This window comes from Macaca mulatta, chromosome 4, assembly GCF_049350105.2.
Source record: "Macaca mulatta isolate MMU2019108-1 chromosome 4, T2T-MMU8v2.0, whole genome shotgun sequence".
Classification (NCBI taxonomy): Eukaryota; Metazoa; Chordata; class Mammalia; order Primates; family Cercopithecidae; genus Macaca; species Macaca mulatta.
The window spans coordinates 182,128,902-182,148,415 of record NC_133409.1 but is presented as its reverse complement, the minus strand read 5'-3'; positions in this window follow the sequence as shown (position 1 = coordinate 182,148,415).

Sequence of the window (19,514 nt, the reverse complement as noted above, 5' to 3'; positions counted from 1 at the left end):
GGTTTAAAAATTAAAAATCTAGAAGGCAGGCTGTGAGAAGTCTTGCTTCTACCATAGGTAACACGTCACCTGGTTTAAAAATTAAAAATCTAGAAGGCAGGCTGTGAGAAGTCGTGCTTCTACCCTGGTCCTGCTTGTTTTCTCTTTGCTCGCTCCTGACTCCAACTCTGATATGCAGTTGACAACTTTTAGTAGTTTCTGGAATATACCTTCGGAGGTTTTAATAAAAATGCAAGCACCTGCAAATATATGCTTGTTTGTTTCTCCTACCTTCCTTCCACAAAATGTAGTATGCTCTACACACCTTTTTTTTCTGTTATTTATATATATTAGGGCTCTTTCCATACCAGGTCATAAGGTCATAAACATCCTTCTCATTCTTTTATACTGCTTATTCTGTCACATGACTGTGTCATGATTTAACCAGTTCAGGATCGATGGACACTTTCAATTCTTGTCTATTCACACAGCACAGTCATGAATAATCTTGATGGTCACCTTTTCCTGTTTGTAAGTGTATCTGTTGGTACTTCCAGGTTGAACGATTCTTGATTTTTCAGCTTTTATGATTTCCTGATATTCCTGGATTTCCCTTCAATTAGCACATTTTCCTGCAGTTTGTGTAAATACCTGTTTATTCTTATGGCCTCATCCGCAGAATGTGCTGTCACACTTTGAATTTTTGCCCATTTTATAGGTGATAAAAGATATTCTCATTGAATTCACATGTATCTTATTATGAATCTGGTTAAACACCTTCTCATACATTTAGGGCTTATTATATTTTATAAATAAGCTATCTTATTCATACCCTTTGTCAATTTTTCAATTGGTTTGTTGGCTTTTTACTTAGTGAAACTAGAGATATTCTTTTAACTATTTTGCAGTAGTGATTCCCAAGAAAAAGTGAAGACATTAATAAAGGAAATTGCCATGAACACAATAGGTTATCAAAATTGTTTTAGGTAAAAGTTAAAAGACTTCTATGGTTACTTTAGACTTTAAACTCTATTTATCAAATGAAATAATGTATATCAAAAGTTCTACAAACTCTAGTCTGTTAGTTATTCGTTATTACAATAGACAAAACATTTCAAGATTATAATGTAAAACTCTAAATAGCTAAGATTCAGACCCCAAGAATTTCACTAACAACAGGTCATTGATCTGCTCTAAGAACCTTTCATCTGTACTCAACTGATCAGTGACCTTTTCGATAATGAGAAAATAAAGAAAAATTAAGAGCCTTTTCTTCTGTCGTATTTCCTGAAGTGTGTGCCAGTTAGTTTTAGTATGGATCTGTCAAATGCGATGCCATTTTTCTTTTTTAAAGCACTCACAGGACTCATTAACAATCAAAAGATCATCTCCTTAGAAACACAGGCTAAGGAGCTGCCCATAGAAACCATCCTAACCCCTGTAGAGTATTTACATCTGCAACACCCAGATTTTAGGCAACTGCTTTTCTTGGACTGTAAGTGCTCACGTCTGTACAAAACATTTTTAATTTCAATCCCTTAGTGTATCTTTTTTTTTTTTTTTTGAGATGGAGTCTCGCTTTGTTGCCCAGGTTGGAGTGCAGTGGCGTGGTCTTGGCTCACTGCAACCTCTGCCTCCCGGGTTCAACCAATTCTCCTGCCACAACCTCCAGAGTAGCTAGAATTACAGGCACCTGCCACCATTTTTAATAGAGATGGGGTTTCACCATGTTGGCCAGACTGGTCTCAAACTCCTGACCTTGTGATCCACCCGCCTCGGCCTCCGAAAGTGCCGGGATTACAGGCATGAACCACCGCGCCCGGCCAGGTTTATCTTAACAATGTGTAAGTTTCTAACCTTTCCCCTCTTCCCTGGTCCTAGGAAAGGTAGAGGCTGTTTCCAGAGCTGATCCCTGGGCCTCTGTGAGCTCAGACACACAGCAATGGCGTCCGACCATCTGCCAGGTCAAGGCGTTCGCTGCCTCTGTGGTTATTTGGTTGTAAAGAGCCAGCAGAGCCAGGAGACCTCTCTGGAAAAGATACACATAGAGCCTAATATGTGAAGTCATTTTTATATTGTATGAATAAACATACTTAATACACATTTACGTACACATACTGAATGCCGTGTGAACCGAATCCTTACAGGAGACAGGGCATGTGTATGGGCATAAGGCTTTGGAGAGAGACTCTGAAGCTCACAGAACGCCTGCCATGGTCAAGATCAAATGCCTTCAAGGTGCTTAGAGCCTCTGGTAAATCCAGTCAGAGCTGGATTTGAGCAGAAGATTCCCTTTTGTGCACAGCTGCTGACATAGTGGCGTGACACTTCCTTATTTATGTCTGGAGTTTACTGCCCTTTGAGTTTATTGCCTAATACAGCATGGCCACAGAATTTTTTTTCAACACAAAGGCCTATAATTCTATTATAAGCACACCTTGGAGATATTGTGGGTTCAGTTCTAGACCATCACAATAAAGTGAATATTGCAATAAAGTAAGTCACACAAATTTTATGGTTTCCCAATGCATATAAGAGTTATGTTTATGCTATACTGTAGTCCTTTAAGTGTGTAATAGCTTTATGTTTAAAAACACAATAGTGTGAAAAAAACCCCGCAATATCTGCAAAGCACAATAAAGCAAACTGCAGTAAAATAAGGTATGCCTGTATACCTTTTAAAATGCACTTGAGCCTTTCTAGCCCCTTTGAGAATTAAGAAGTAGTTTGCACACCCTCTGCAATCCAAAATGGATGCCACATCCATGCACACACATGCAGGACTAGGTTCATGTATTGTCTAACCCACACATTCAAGTCCTGCAAGATGCAGTAAAACCTTGTAGTCAGGTTCATTCTATTTCAGATGGAGAAATTGTTTGTAATGAATGAAAAATGAACATTATTAGCCATGTGCTTTTATAATTCGGTAGATAACATATGAAATCACCAATGTTGTCCACTAATGATGATTACCATCATGACCAACACAACAAAACCAGAAACAGTATTTCCTCCTTTTTTTTTTTTTTTTTTTTTTTTTTGAGACAGAGTCTCGCTCTGCCACCCAGGCTGGAGTGCAGTGGCACAATCTCAGCACACTGCAACCTCTGCCTCCCGGGTTCAAGCGATTCTCCTGCCTCAGTCTCCTGAGTAGCTGGGATTATAGGTGTCCGCCACTACACCCAGTTAATTTTTTTGTATTTTTAGTAGAGATGGAGTTTCATCCTGTTGACCAGGCTGGTCTTGAACTCCTGATCTCGTGATACACTTGCCTCGGCCTCCCAAGTGCTGGGATGACAAGCGTGAGCTGCCGCGCCCGGCGTATTTCCTCCTTTTTACATTTCATAGCTGATTCTTCCCCTTCAACCCAAAATGCAAACATAGGCTTTAAGAGATGTCATTTCATTTCAGAATGACTCCCACATCGAGCTGTGACCTGGAGGCCCAGCCAAGGGCAGGCTTGTTGCCCAGTGCTGTGGAGACAGTACACTTGGGGATGTCCTTCCACACCATTTATCGTGATGGCCTGAAACCAAAGCACATCACCATGTCCTTTTGATCATAGCACAGATGGACTACAAACGATGACCTCCAAGACTCCACCTGACCTTGCTCCACCTACCTCCCCAGCCTCTCCCACCCAACTCTCCAACACCTCTGGGTTCCGGACACAAGAGCCTTCCTTCAGTTCTGCAAACACACCCCACTTCTCCCACTCATAGCCACCTCAGCACCTCCGCAGGATGTTGCTGAATTTACAATCGCCTCCTCCCTTTCTCTCCCCTCCCACGAGCCTTTGCTTTGCCTGGTTAACATCCACAGGATTGCAGACGACTTGTCACTTTCTCCAAGAATCCTTCCTTGAACCCCAGATTTCTCCTCGTGAGACTTAATAACTTGGTGTCTGAATTCCCTGCTAGATGCCAGCTCTATGAGGGCAGAGACAGACCTTTGCTTATTCCTGCCACGTCCCTGGCAGCCAGCACAGAGAAGGGAGCAAATGTTCCGTGAGAGAATTATGAGTGCGACCCTGACACGGGCTGTGTCTTCTGTCTGTGTCACGCTGTCTGCCCAGTGTAAACGCTAAAAAAATGCTTGCAGAGTGAATGAATGGAAGAATCAATGAGTTGTTCAGAAAGAATTGTTCACATCAACACAATTTAGCATTAAAATACTCACTATAAAATCATAAATATTATTATTTTTATCATTTAAGTTCCATTCAAGTGTTTTTCCCCCAGTTGGCCAAAAAGACAATTCTCAGGCTAGGCATGGTGGCTCACAGCCATAATCCCAGCACTTTGGGAGGCCAAGGCGGGAGGATCACCTGAGGTCAGGAATTTGAGACCAGCCTGGCCAACATGGTGAAACCCCATCTCTACTAAAAATACAAAAATTAGCCTGGTGTGATGGCAGATGCCTGTAATCCCAACTACTCAGGAGGCAGGAGAATCTCTTGAACCTGGGAGGCAGAGGTTGCAGTGATCTGAGATCGTGCCACTGCACTCCAGCCTAGGTGACAGAGCGAGACTCCGTCCCCCAAAAAAACAAAAAACAAAGAACAACAATTCTGGGATGGCTGAAAAATGCTCCAGCCCGCAGAAAGTGAACTGGGAATCTTTGTAAGGGCAGGCATCATTTCTCCCAGGACTGGAGGCCTTTTAAGTGACTCATAGTTCCCAAGATCTGAGAGGCTTCTCATTTGGCCCCGTCTCATGACCCATTTCTGAACATCTGTGTTGATTTTTTCTTGCTTTTTTTTTTAAAAAAAAATCCATTTGGCTCAGTGCTTAAGGTAAATGAGAAGTTTCACATTCTATCCTAACGGCTAATAGAATCTGGTTGTACTGGATGTGGCAATTCAACAGTCCAGCGATGTGGCTTCTCCTAAGAAAATATCCTTTCTCCTTATTGCCCTAGAATCCCAAGGACCTATGAGGAAAACCTCCAGGGTCCAAAGTCTGAGTTTAAAGAGAGAAATTTTTCACATACACGCGGCACCCAAAACAATCCTACACACACTCAACATGCACACAGCACCCAAAAATAACCCCTCCACAGACCCAACGTGCACCCACACCTAATTCTCACCAACAACCCAACACACACGTGCAACACCTGCATGTGCGACACACACACAGCACACACAGCACCCGCAACCCCCATCCCCACCCTCACGTACACAACCCGCCACACCCCAGCACACACCACACACACCGGGGCCTGACACTCCTCAGTCCTGGGCTGAGGGTCTCCTGGAGGCCCAGCTTCTCTCTTCTTTCTGTACCCCGTTCCATCATCTCATCCAGGCCCTATTGGAGGTAATTTGCCGTTATTCTAAAAGTTATTTTAGTTTTGATTAGGGAAGACTCTAAAGTAATGTCAATTCTTAGAAAAATTATAATGAAAGGCTAGGCAAGGCGGCTCACATCTGTAATCCCAGCACTTTGGGAGGCCGAGGTGGGCAGATCACCTGGGGTCAGGAGTTTGAGACCAGCCTGATCAACATGGTGAAACCCTGTCCCTACTACAAATACCAAAAATTAGCCGGGCGTGGTGGTGCATGCCTGTAATCTCAGCTACTTGGGAGACTGAGGCAGGAGAATCACTTGAACTCGGGAGGCAGAGGTTGCAGTGAGCCAAGATCACACCAATGCACTCCAGCCTTGGTGACAGACAGAGACTCTGTCTCCAAAAAAAAAAAAAAAGAAAGAAAGAAAAAAAGAAAAAGGAAAAATTCTAATGAAAGCAAATGAGGGGGTTGGCCTCCTGGTGGCTTTTGGACGTTTGTCTTGGGGATTGCAGTTGGATGCCACAGCAAATTGGCTGTGGATTATTTAGTAGTTCTGATTTTTCATACAACTGCCTCTGTTACCCCCTTTTCTCATTTTTTCTTACCAGATGGTAGAATTGCCCTTCTCACCTTCTACCGTTATGTCCTCCTATCAGGAAAGCAAACTAGTGCATTAAATCACCGTGATCATGACCACAAACGTGTGAATGGGGGAGGGAACCCTTTTCTCCATGAGGCCATGAAAGCGGAGGGAGGTTAGGCGTGTGCATTGCCCCAAATTTTCCAGTGAAGGAGGATCCCAAGAGAAGGGAAAAGTGGTCTCCTTTTGTGACACCCACACTCCTCTGTCCCCACACAGGGCACTGGGCTCTGCACGTTTGCTGTGTCCAAAGCATTGTCCCCTGCGGAAGGTGTACCCCAGTCCTCCCTCCACCTCTTGCTGCACTCAGACAGGAAGGCAGCGAAGCCAGCCGCTCCAGCCTCAGAGCAGGCACTCAGGGCGCTGACGCTCACCCTGGCCCCGCAGCATCTGTGGAGGAGAGGCTGTGAGTCCACCCTTGTCTTCTGCTTATCCCAGTTGTCCTACCTCATTTCTTCTTTTAATTTCTATTATGGAAAGTTCCTAACAGGAACAAAAGTACAGAGAATTATATAAAAAATTCCCACATGCCCATCGCCTACCTTCAACAATAAACACCTTGTAGCTAAATTTATTATTTTGTATTCCTGCGCTCACTTACTTCCGTGAGTTATTCTGAAGCACATTTGGAAAATCATGTTAATCTGTAATTAAAAATACATATAACATCAAAAGGCATGGATGACACTCCCTTTTTAAAATAACCACAATACCATCACCACACACAGAAAATTAAGATTTCTTTAATGTCAACACCTATCCTATCTGTGTTTGCCTTTCTCCAACAGTCTCATGCACATTTTAAGATTTGCTTGCCTCAACTGGGATCCAAACGAGGTCTACACTTTGCTCTGAATTCACGCTTGGCAAATACAATGATTTGTAGAACACACTGATACATATTGTGGAGTGGTTGAGAGATGGCCAGCGGTGGCCGCAGCTGCCAATCTCCAATAGAAGGCTGGCGCTGGTGCAGGGCAGAGCTTAGGGCGAACGCTGGTGGGCTGGGGGACAACACGGAGGAGGGAGATTTGTTCTATTCAGTGCCCAGTTTACTCCACCTCTGAGGGCCAGTATAGTGAAGTGAAAAACCAGTTTCACACACTGTGATGAAATTCTATAAACTCAGGATTATCCTGTCAAATCAAGATGACATGCCTCCCATTGTTTAAAAACACTCGAATGGATGGAACTTAGCAAATACTGCTAAGAACAGAACCCGCCGGGCTACGCTGCAGCGTCTCAGACGTGTTTCCACTCGCTGCTGCGACGTGTTTGTCAAAGTTTCCTGAGAGCTGCGGAGCGATCAGAGACGAGAAGAGAAGCACTTCCCCCTCCCCTGAGGAGCGATAACCTCAGCCAAGCAGAAGACACTTCAAACAAACAAACAAACAAACAGACAGACAGACGGACGGACGGACAGACGGACAGACAGACAGACGGACAGACGGACAGACAGACAGACAGACAGACGGATCTCCCCACTCATTCCACTGGTCTCGTGCTTACCTTTCATTTTTCTTGGCCTCTCGCTTCCCGTCTCTCTCTCAGGTGGCATCTTAAAGGACTCGATGTTGAAATGGTAGCAGGCAGCAGCCCATCTTGAGGTAGCATTAGGGTTTGGGAGGAAAGATCTCGATGATTGAATGTGCTTAGCCATCTTACACATCGAACCTGCATTGTTCCTCGGTTTTCCTGCAGAGGAGGAGCCCCCTGTGTGGGACTGGCATCCTCTGAGGACTGCAGGACTGTATCCGGGTGATGAGAAGAAAGGCAAGGCCACAGCACTATTGCAGTGCTCTCCGCAAAAGTCCAGCCTCGAGCCCAACGCTCGATTTTCCACTAAGCTGAGAGCATTTAACACCAGAAAGCCATTTCAGTTTCTGCTTATTTCTTCTCTACAGATTTCGAGGGGTGAAAAAGCACATTCCAGAAGAGGCAGTGGAAAATTCTAAAATAAAAGTGAGGCAGAATCAGAGGGAGGGGCGAGTCGAGAACGCCCCTACCATCTTGAACGGAGCAGAAGATGGCTCATGTGTTGACAGCTTCCAATCCCCCAGTTCTGGAGCAGATTTTCCCGGGGGAAGAAGATTACAGAGTCTGGATTCCTCTTCCATGATTCCAGCACCTCTGATGTCGTAGGGTCGTGTTATGAGCACCCTAAAGATGGCACTTCGGCACATGGTTCTCTAAATTCTGACCATTCCGTCTTGTTTTACATCCTCTGCTTTTCCAAATCCTAAAGCCCTGTGACACACCAGTGATGGAGCCAGCAGCCAGTAGGCATCTTTCAAGAGAGGCAGGCCAGCAGGGTCACCAGACCTTCTTTCCCCAACTTCATCCCAGATGCCTGGTACTGTCTCAAGACCACAAGCACTGAAACGTGACCCTGGTGTCTCAGGCTAGAACAGCAAACCCCCAACTGAGTTTTTAAATCCTCAACAATTTGTGGAAATTAGGAGATGTTGTATGAGCATGTATTTTACAGGACTTCCTAGAATGCCTTTTTGAGAACTCTGGAAGGGGAAGAAGGAAACATCACCCTAGGAGAAGTAGAATTAAGTGTGTACTCTCTCCTGTCTCTCTTTTTCTCTCCTTCCTTCCACCCCATTGAGAAATCTACAAGCCTGAAACCTGGCCGTCCATCATCTGACCCCGTAAATTTGCCTTTCTGAGATAATAAGATGACACAGCCTTTGCCAGGTCAGACGCTACTTTCATAAAAACTGCTGAGGTGGTGACCCAATGCCATGAATCAGGATATCATCAAATTTCATATTTCTTCCGTGAGCTTCAGCAATGACGCCCACTTTTCATGGATTGTTAATCAGGGAAGACTCATACACGCCTCTCAGAATCACCTAATTCAATCCTCAGAACAACAATCTAGGTGAGATGGTTTTGTCCCATTACAGGCGAGCTCCAGGCACAGAGAACCAAAGGGTTTCCACAGGCAACACACGTAGAAGGGATTGTAACCCACGACCGTCTGAACCCAAGCGCTAAGCTTCAAACCAGACACTGTGTTGCTTCTGCTTTATACCCAGGCCCTGGCTGAACACCTTGACTTTACCAGGAGTGCAAGGAGGTTCTAAGTCCACTTTGGCTGGAGGCAAGAATTAAGTAGAAGTAACCTGGGTGTTACTAATAATAAGTTCAACCAGGGCCCAGCAATCAAGGAGGGCTTCGTGGAAGAGGTGGAACTTGGAGTGGCCTGGAAGAATCGCATAGACTCAGCAAAACCGTGGAAGTGACAATGAGCAGGGAACACACGCAGTCCCACTGTGACAGGATGCACGTGGGTGATGAGCAGGCATGTCCTCAGATGGGCAGGCAGGACCCTGGAAAACAGGAAGTGGAGTCTGTGTTTGCTAGCAGAAGCAATGGCAACCACTGTCATCTCATTCATTCATTTAGTACTTATTTGTTGAGGATATCCTGTCAGGTGCAGTTCTTAGTGGTAGGGACCTAGCAGTGAGTAAGCCAGGCTGAGTCCCTGCCCTCACAAACCTCAAGATCCAGTAATGGGCCAGATGGACATGGACGATGTTTAATAGATCAAGTGGAGTTCCCCTTCAGTTGACATTCTATCTCTAAAGATGTCCCTTCTAATAGATCTCTAAATGACCATGGCCCGAAGTGGCAGTTTCGAATGATTGTTTCAGCTCTGCCCTCCACACACCAAATCCCACCTCTCTCAGCTAAAGCATCGTAATATGTTTGTGCTGAGGGTTGTCTGAGAAATCGTTCTGGGCCGGGCGCGGTGGCTCCCGCCTGTAACCCCAGCACTTTGGGAGGCCGAGACGGGCGGATCACGAGGTCAGGAGATCGAGACCACCCTGGCGAACACGGTGAAACCCCGTCTCTACTAAAAAATACAAAAACTAGCCGGGCGAGGTGGCGGCGCCTGGAGTCCCAGCTACTCGGGAGGCTGAGGCAGGAGAATGGCGCAAACCCGGGAGGCGGAGCTTGCAGTGAGCTGAGATCCGGCCACTGCACTCCAGCCTGGGCGACAGAGCGAGACTCCGTCTCAAAAAAAAAAAAAAAAGAAATCATTCTGTATTAAGTTCACAGGGGAAGAAACAGAAAGGCCCTAGAGGTGACCTCATTAGCCTACAGTTGCTCTGAGAACTGGTGGCAGAAGCAGATTCGTTTCCAGCCTCCTGGTGTGCACGCCAGTGCCCTTTCCCCCAAGCCGTGTGTCCCCCGGTCGTGCCCTTTGTCCTTGCCATCCTCTACCTTTCTCTTCCGGAAGATCACGGCAAGACGGCTGACTTCCCCAAACTGCGCTCCTAGCTCCCTGGGACCCAGCAGGGACCCTGCCCTCCAGCCAGTGGTTTGAAGAAGGACAGCCGCCATCAAACACAAACTTACAGCCTCCCTGATGCCCTGGATGTCAGAAAATGTCTGGACCAGTCAAGATAAGAGCCAGGCAGAGTCAGGAAGAAATGGGGATAGGGGTTCCTATTTAAATATATAAAGAATTCTTTCCCAGGTGGGGAAAAGTCATCCAGCAATGTGAGTGATCACCTCTCCATTTATCTGTTTGACCAACTGGAATTTCTATACTGAAGGTTTATACAAAGAAGCCACAAACCACCATTGTCACAATGACCCTACATAACCCCTTGTGTAAATGTTCTGGAAATGTACCCAGAAGTCTGGAGAAGGTCCAGTCAAACTGGGTGCAGGAAGAAGAAAGCTCTGGTCTCAAGTCTTCGACAGAATCCCCTGGACGCTGGGATTGCCACCATGCTAAGCCGAGGGGGCATCTGAATGCGCGGGAGTGCAGGGAAGAGAACAGCATGTAAGATTCATTAACCAATGACAAACACGCCGGGTTCACTGCTGGTCTCCACAGCTCGTTGGTTCAGTGTGGCTCAGTTGCCTCTTTCTCTCTACTTCTGGTCTCAGAAAATAAAGAGAGAGAAGCCGAGCGCTCATGGAGTTTCTCAGAGACTCAGCAAAAACTAGGCTTTGTGTTCTGAGATCAGGAAATACTAGTGAGAGCCCAAAATTTTCTTCCCTGACAACGTCTCCAACTCAAAGAGGGCCTGGAAGTCACCCCACTAGAAGCAAAGCCTTGATATTTTCAAGCTCGTAGTTTATTGCTTCTTCTCCCATCTGCCCGTCGACAGACGAATCACAGGCGGAATAAAAACAACACAGCCCTCAGCAGATGACTCTTCACTGACGAACGCCAGTCTTTTAACTCTCTGCTACGGAAACAGCTTTGCTGGCTGCTGGCTCGTTGCACTGCACTAGGAGAGCCCGCACACCTCGAAGCTTCGTCAGGCAAAGCCTGTGATTTCACAGACCCAGAAATGTTTGCTTTCTCTAAGCCAGTAACATATGCTTCGGTTTATACCAACTCTAGCAGAGGTGCACAGATTACAATGGGGCATGAAGTTCAGAATAATAGAAAGTAGAGAGTTGGAAAGCACAGGAGAACCCATTTAGACGAAGCTGTTTTGTTAACAAAGGAGCTCCCTGACCCGGAGAGGTTGAGGGTTTACTGTGAGACAGTGCCCCTGGTTAAAGGCAAAGGCAGCTTGAGAAGCTGTCCTCTGATCCCCAGCCTCCTAGGACTCTTGCCTCTATCTCACACTGCCTTGAGGCCAGGAGCTGATACTGATTGAACAGATGTGAAAGCAGAAGGAAAAAGTATTGCAGTGACTGCCCTCTAACAGATTCACACTTTCTGTGGACCAATTTTCTTTGCCATTATCTGGGGGAAGAAAATGTCCAGAAGAGCATTTTAAATTCAGGAAGCGGTTCTGGAACCAGAAGAAGACACACCTTGATGACAGTAATATTGTCTACGTGAGAAGGAACAAGCTCTGGAATGCTTTCTAGAAAACCCAAATATGATAGGAGACCATAAAAAATTATCCTTCGTCATACGGACTTCCAGTTTGAGAAAACTCAGTGGCTAAACCAAGGTGCCGCCTGAGAGATGCAGACAGAAATCAGCCTTTAAGAGCAGGTAGCTACACTGAAGAATGAGAAGAGGAATGGGGCCCAGAGGCTGAAGGTCGGGACCGTCTCCCTTCCCAGATAAGCACCTGGACCATCGTTCGTCAGAAGCCGTGTGTAATTACCAGCTCTCTTTGGCTGCAGAGGGCATGCCCAGGAGGCTTGGAGAAGCAGGAATTTCAAACATGCTCGCTTCAGAGCCAAGATTGGCAACACCATCAGTTACTGTTTGGGCTTCGGGAAGCCATGGGCCGCGGCGCTGGGTCTGGTGTCCTGGGCTCTGTGGGACCTCGGCAAGGCTGTTTCCTGAAATGAAAGCTCCTCTTCTGAGGGATGACACACCAGGCCCACCTGCAGACGATGTTTATGAATCCCCCAGCAGGAGTGGATTGATCTTACAATGGGACTGTGTAACATCAACATTTCATTATTCTACAAAAGAATATGCACAATGCCACCTAAGGTCCTCTAAGAATAGGTTTGGGGAGTAACAATGAGAAAACGCCACTCAAAAAGCAGCAGAGCCTCGTTCCTTTTACACGACGTTAATATTAACTTTACCTACAGGGGAAAAATGGCATTTTACCTCGAGAGTTATTCGTAAGCTCTCTCCACACCGTGAGATAAAATTAGTGCAGGGCTCAGAGCTCTCAATTTCCTCATTTGGGGGCTAATAGACTTTAATGGGGGCTCCTCTTGGCATGTGAATGAACGTGTGTGTCTCTGAGTGCGTGTGTCTGTGTGTGTACACACGTCCCTTTGAAGTTTATTTACTTGATAGCACTAATTGTAAAAGGGCATACCCAGGGGAATTTAATGAGGTGACATGCTAGAATATAGACATTAGAAAGGAAATTAGTATTTTCCCCATAAAAGCAAGTAGGTGAAGTCAAGTATGAGGAAAGAAGGAAAGAAAAAGGAAGGCAGGGAAAGAGGGATGGAGAGGAGAGGAACGGGTTTTGATGACCGTAGATAAGAACCAATAAACACTTCTGCTTCACACTCCTGAGCACAACTTGGCAGAATTTATTTATTGGGAATCAATTGCTTTTAACCTAATACAATCTATTCAGTGCGTATTAGACCTCAAAAAAAAAAAATCATTTGCTAGAGATGCAATTCGAAAACAACACTGACTTCTAAACCAAATGGATGTTTTCTAAACCAGGTGAGATGCGGGTTAATTGAGAGCTGAGTCTATTCTAGAAGCAGCAGGAAAGAAGACGACAAGCCCTTTGGTTTTGTCTGGACACCGTCCGGAGAGGTGCCTCCAGCAGCTGCGGGTGTGGATTCCAGTGAAGTGAAATTGCGCTGTGTTTGGGTATAAACAAACTCCATGTGGCGCTGGGACTTAGGACCACTGGAACTGCCTGTGGGAACACGTACAAGCTCAGATACTACAAACTGCCTTCCTGTGGTAACCATAACATAACTACTTTAGGTGATTACACATCTGCAAATGAAAATAAACTGTGAACGAGGCCTCACTTCACACTGCATCAAAGGCTCCAGGACGTCCTTCAGAACAAACAGCAAGGCGAGGAATGCCTCCTACGTTAGGAAATCTCTCTCCACAGACCTGTCCTTGCCTGCATCTTCTGCCGATGACCTCACACCTAGATCATGATGGTCCGTTAGCAGAAGGGGAGGATGGCTGGTGAAGAATGCTGCAGAGACAGGAGGCCCGTGTGAAATCATTGGATCCAGGGCTTCAATCCCTGGTTACCTGACCTGGAATTATTCTCTTAACCTCACTGACCTTCCGTATTTTCATCTCTTCATAGTAATAGTTGCCCAGCCCACGCCAGCAAAGAAGGCATGAGGCAAACAAGGAATTGTGTTGGCATGCTTTCTGAAATGCCACATCCTGCAATCCATGGTCATCGGAGTCTTTCATTCTTTGAAGTCATCCTTATCTTTGGAAGAGGGAAAATTGAGACCTGTACTTCATCAGTCCAAGTCGAGGGTTTAATGTATTGCTTGACGTTCTGTTTCACGCATGGTGAAGATGAATTCTCGCTCTGATGAAGAACTAAGCCCAAATCGAGGGTTTAATGTATTGCTTGACGTTCTGTTCCACGTATGGTGGAAGATGAATTCTCGCTCTGATGAAGAACTAAGCCATGGGGTCTTTGTCTGCAGAGAGAAGCTACCAGTGCCGCAGACGCAGGCCTGCAGGGCAGTTCTCCCTGCAAAAGGCCACAGTTTGTGTCACCTTGACCATGGCCAGGACAACATCTTCTTTGGCAAATAGTCTAGGAGGTGAACCACAGGATTCATTCTGCATTCAAGTCACTGAAATTCTAGCTGGAATAAATGTTCTTTTGTGGAAGAAAACAGTGTCCCTCGTTTCTTATGTATCCATTTAATAAGAATTTAAATAGCTGCTGACTCACACCAACTAATTACACTTGAAAAAAAACCTCATCATTTTAACAAACAAAATTCAGACCTATATTTAATTGCTATAAAATGGAATGAAATTAAACCAGGTGGATTTAGAGAAATATATGCCTACAGCAGCTATAAGGGTCTGGACCCTCTGCTAAGTGGTTCAAAGCACACGGATGTGAAGAAGATACAGTCTCTCAAACACAATGCCCAAAATTTGAATTTGGATTAAAGCAACCAGGATAAAATTCAAACTTAGTTTGCCTAAAATCCTAAAGTCTTTGAGCTGACAGATACTCTGAGGTTCTTTTCTAAATCATTTGTTTGCAGATCTCTTCTGTAGTAATCGCACTTAGACCAGCATGCTTCCGTGGGCCTCTGTGATCGGACTTAGGGAACCTCACGTTTCTTAGGAACCTGTTCACCTTCGAAGCACTTGAAACAGGAAATTCTCGGCTGTAGCCGCACCAGATGCCCAAGGTTCAGATTAAGCTAATTTCCCTTCTCAACCCTAAGGGGATGTTTTGAAGCTCACCATTTATACCTTCGGAAGATGATTTTCCTAGTCTGTTTGGGCTGCTGTAACAATAGACTGTGTGGTTTATAAAAAACAGAAATTTATTGTTCACTGTTCTGCAACTCTAGAGCCTGGGAAGTCCAAGATCAAGGTGTCTGCAGATACGGTGTCTGGCAAGGTGTCCTGCTTCACAGATGGCAGCTTCTAGTGGTGTCCTTGTACGGCAGGAGGGGCCAGGGGTCTCTCTAGGGCTTTTTTATGAGGGCACTAATCCCATCCATGAGGGCTCCACCCCATGACCTCCTCACCTCCCAAAGGTCCCATCTCCTAATACCATCGCCCTGGAAGTGAGAATTTCAACTTACGAATTTTGAAGAGACATAAACATTCAGACAGTTGCAATGACTGAATAATTACCCACCACATTTCCTCATTCATTCATTTATTCATCAAAATTGATCTCACTGCTGCTTCTCTGCACCAGGGGCTGTGGCCCGGAAACTCTGGGCACATGAGAGTACGGGAGACCTGATCCTTCCTCTTCAGAGGTCGGTAATGATAGCAAAGGAAAGTAAACAAACAGATACCTGCAGAGGGGGCAGCATTGGAGAAGAGGGAGCCACTGCCCATCCCCAAGGCTGCTTGGGGATGGGGATGGATGACAAGGAAACCTTCCCATTTTAGTGGAGCCCAGAAGAATAAGCATCCTGCGCTCGTTCCTGATCCTTTTTGATTGGCCTTTTTCCCACCCCAAACCTCAGTCCTCCTCCCATTCTCCGGATATGCTAAACCTCTCTGAATCTGCCACACTGGCCTGCTGACCGTCCTGTAGACAGCTGCATCCTCTGCCCCCAGTAAGTCCCATGGGCCAGCACAGGCCCCATGTCATCTCCCTCAGCAGGATTTCCAGCCCATCTCATCTCCCTCAGCAGGATTTCCAGCCATGTAGCCAGGTATGGGAAACCTTAATGAATTGGGAGGTGGGGTTGGAGGTCAGGGCTCCCTCCCTCTCACATGGTGGCTGGATCAGGATGAAGGGCATTTACTGGAGCACGGTGTTGGCAGTCCCTTGGTGTCTCCTTGTGGGGTGGCATCTCGTGCACAGCTTGCTCTCCTCCTCTCCTCCCCACTCCTCATGTTGCCATCCCCTGCTTCAATCCAGCAGGCTGCTCAGATGGGTCCTGGCAGCTCAGGGAGACACTTGCTCTGCTCCTTCTTTCCTTTGAGGTGCTTTTCTTCACTCACTTCTCCTGTTGAAGTTCTAGGGCCTAGGGCCTGAGACTCTTGTGGGGCCAAGGCAGTCCACAGCCTGTTTGTGTTCTCCACCTTCGAGTCTCCCTCTCTAGAGAAAGAGGCCAATGGCACCCGTGTGGTCCAGTCTACCCACCTGGAGATGACTGTGTTTCGTGTGTGAACTGACACAGCGCTTTGGTCTGCATCTTTGCCCCAGGAAACTGGGAGGATGCCACGTGGCTGGTGAACGTGCTGGAGATCAGGCCTCTGGATCTGGCTGAGCATCACAGCTGCAGAACAGCAGAGCTCTCAGGGTCTCCGCCTCCTCTGCACCCAACACCTTCAACACCTCTCCCCAAATCTCACCATGCTCCTTCCTGCTTCTCCGCCTCCTCTGCACCCAACACCTTCAACACCTGTCCCCAAATCTCACTGTGCTCCTTCCTGCTTCTCCGCCTCCTCTGCACCCAACACCTTCAACATCTGTCCCAAATCTCACCGTGCTCCTTCCTGCTTTGGGGTGTGATTTTGTTCCCTGATAGGCTGTCAGCTCCCCAAGGACAGGAATCATGTCATCTAGAGATTTCTGACCTTCATCACACTCAGCTCAGCATAGAGCCTTGGGAGGTGCTGCGGGGAAGCATTTGCTGGTGGGCTGGCCATCCTCACCAGCCTGGTGGGGACCTGAAGGTCACACCTAACACCCACTGCTCTGCGCTTCTGTGACGCCTGCCAATTTGTGCAATCTCATCTCATGACCAAGCACAACTCAAATACATGCACTTAGGCAGGGCTTGCACATTCGTTTTACTACAACCCACGGTGAGAAATATGTTGACATGACCTCCCATCGCACACCCAAGTAACTGAAACAAGAGCATCGTAGATGAACCTTATGCTATAGAATGTGCATTTTCTGTTCTTTTGTTTTGTGTTCTAGTCTACTCTGATCTTTCTGTTCTAATCTGTCTAGTCTTAATCTTTCCTATTTTATTTTTTAAATGCCAGCAGTGTATTCGCTAAATGGATGCCACAACCCACCAATGATTGCAAAACTTTGTTCTGCAAAGTTTCCTGACATCTTGGAGCTCTGTGGAGGAAATCCTGGGTTGCAAAAACAAATAAGGGTGCAGTCCTAGCCCCCCAGGAAGCTTCCTTGGGAGTCAGGTGGGGGTGGTGAAGTAATCACATTAAAAATCATAACATATTTTCTCATTAGCATTTTCAAAATTAATACGCATTATGCAAGCAATGTGTCTTTTATTCCTAGAGAAGCTGTTACTAAATCAATGGCCTGTGTTACAACGAACAGTGTCTCAGAAATGAGGACACGCCGTGTGGTGCTGTGCTTTAAGGATGGCAGTCTTCATCTAACCAGCTTGCCTGGGGCTCCTACTCTGAATACCCCGGGTGGGCCACTCAGTTCATCTCAGGACAAGTCACCTGTGCCTCCCAGATGGCTGGAGGGCGACTCCCTCAACCAATCACCCATTTACAGGAATCCTCAAGGAGAACTTCGATGTGGACTCCTGCCACGTGAGCACCGCCAAAGACCTTGAAGCCAATCTTACTCCACCAGGCCAAGGTGAAAACGCTTTTTCTGGAAACGTCCAGATAACAAAGACTGAGGCTCTGCAGGTCGTAGCGTCTCCATCCCAAATGCTGAATTCTGCTCCCGGGGCACAGGCTCTGCAGGTCGTAGCGTCTCCATCCCAAATGCGGAATTCTGCTCCTGGGGCACGAACACATAAAGGACGAGTGTGGCTGTGTTCCCACAAAACTTCATCTATGGGCCCTGAAACCGGAGTTTCATATTATTTTCACATGCCATCAAATATTTATGCTCCTTTAGATTTTCTTTTCAGTATTTAAGAATGTGAAAACCATGCTCACAGGCCACACAAAAACAGGCTGGAACTGGATTTGGCTTCAGGAGTCGGAGCCTGTTGAGCTCTGTTCCAAACCAACAGGACCTTTCAGGATGGAAAATATTTCACATCCACCAGGAGCTGAGATGTGCCGCCGTTGGCCCCATCAAACTCTGGAACACAGGCAGACAGAAGAGGCCACCCGGCAGTTCTCCTGATGTATGCACCGCAGGAGAGTCACGCGGTGAATACAAAACGTTGATGAAAAGGTTTTCGCCGGGGGCAAAACCATCTTAAAACTACTATAGTTTTCTAAAAACGGAGAGGTTACAAATGGAAAGGCTGGCACTGGTGCTTGTGGGCACAGCTCCTTTCAGGATAAAAGAAATAAATCCACCTTTTAAAGCCATCAGGCAGGCTCAGCCCTCATGTGGATTTTTAATATTGCGTGTCTCTCCAGGATAAACTGTCACCTTGTTTCATATTATATTAACCCAGTCTTAGCTATGATGGAAAATGTTCACAATCCGGGAGGCAGTAAGTGCAACGAAGTGTTTCATTAGCCAGACGGGTCCTGATTAACCTCCAGTGTCCAGTGAGCAGCTGCGCAGAGCAGGCTCCTCACTGCGTGGCTGGTGTACCGAAATGTGGCGCTGGCCAGGCGTGGTGGTGAACAGCTACGATCCCAGCACTTTACGAGGCCGAGGTGGGAGGATCACTTGAGGCCAGGAGTTCAAGACCAGCCTGGGCAACATAGTGAGATCTTGTCACTACAAAAAAAATTTTTTTACTGTAAACTTAGCCAGGCATGGGGGTGTATGCCTGTAGTTCCAGCTACTTGGGAGGCTGAAGTGGGAGGATCGTTTGAACCCAGGGGTTTCAGGCTGTGGTGAGCCATGATCATGCCACTGCACTCCAGCAAAGCGGACAAAGTGTCTAAAAAAAATGTGGTGCTAAGCACTTGGGCAGACCTAGGCCATGTTCTCCACCTTCATACTGGGACGTACGTCTGTGTCATTTCTCAAGGTGTTACAGAGTGCAGGACACAACCAGACAACTTGGTCACCCTCCATCACACCTGCTCCGTTCTTTTATTTACCACGTTCATACATGCTTTTTTTTTTTTTTTTTTTTTTTTTTTTGAGACGGACTCTCACTCTGTCGCCCAGGTTGGAGTGCAGTGGCGCGATCTCCGCTCACTGCAAGCTCCGCCTCCCGGGTTTATGCCATTCTCCTGCCTCAGCCTCCCGAGTAGCTGGGACTACAGGCGCCCGCCACCACGCCCGGCTAGTTTTTTGTATTTTTTAGTAGAGACGGGGTTTCACCGTGTTAGCCAGGATGGTCTCGATCTCCTGACCTCGTGATCCGCCCGTCTCGGCCTCCCAAAGTGCTGGGATTACAGGCTTGAGCCACCACGCCTGGCCACGCTCATTTTTAAAAGTCAATCCAGAAATGTCCATGCTAAAGGAACAAAAGACCCTGCCCTGCCCCTTCCTCAAACAATTTCATTCCTCTCCTCACAAAAAAATTACTGTGGGCAGCTTGGCGTGCCCTGTGTAAACACACACCCACACGCACAGACACCGTGTATGAGTTTGTGCCCTTGTCAGGTAT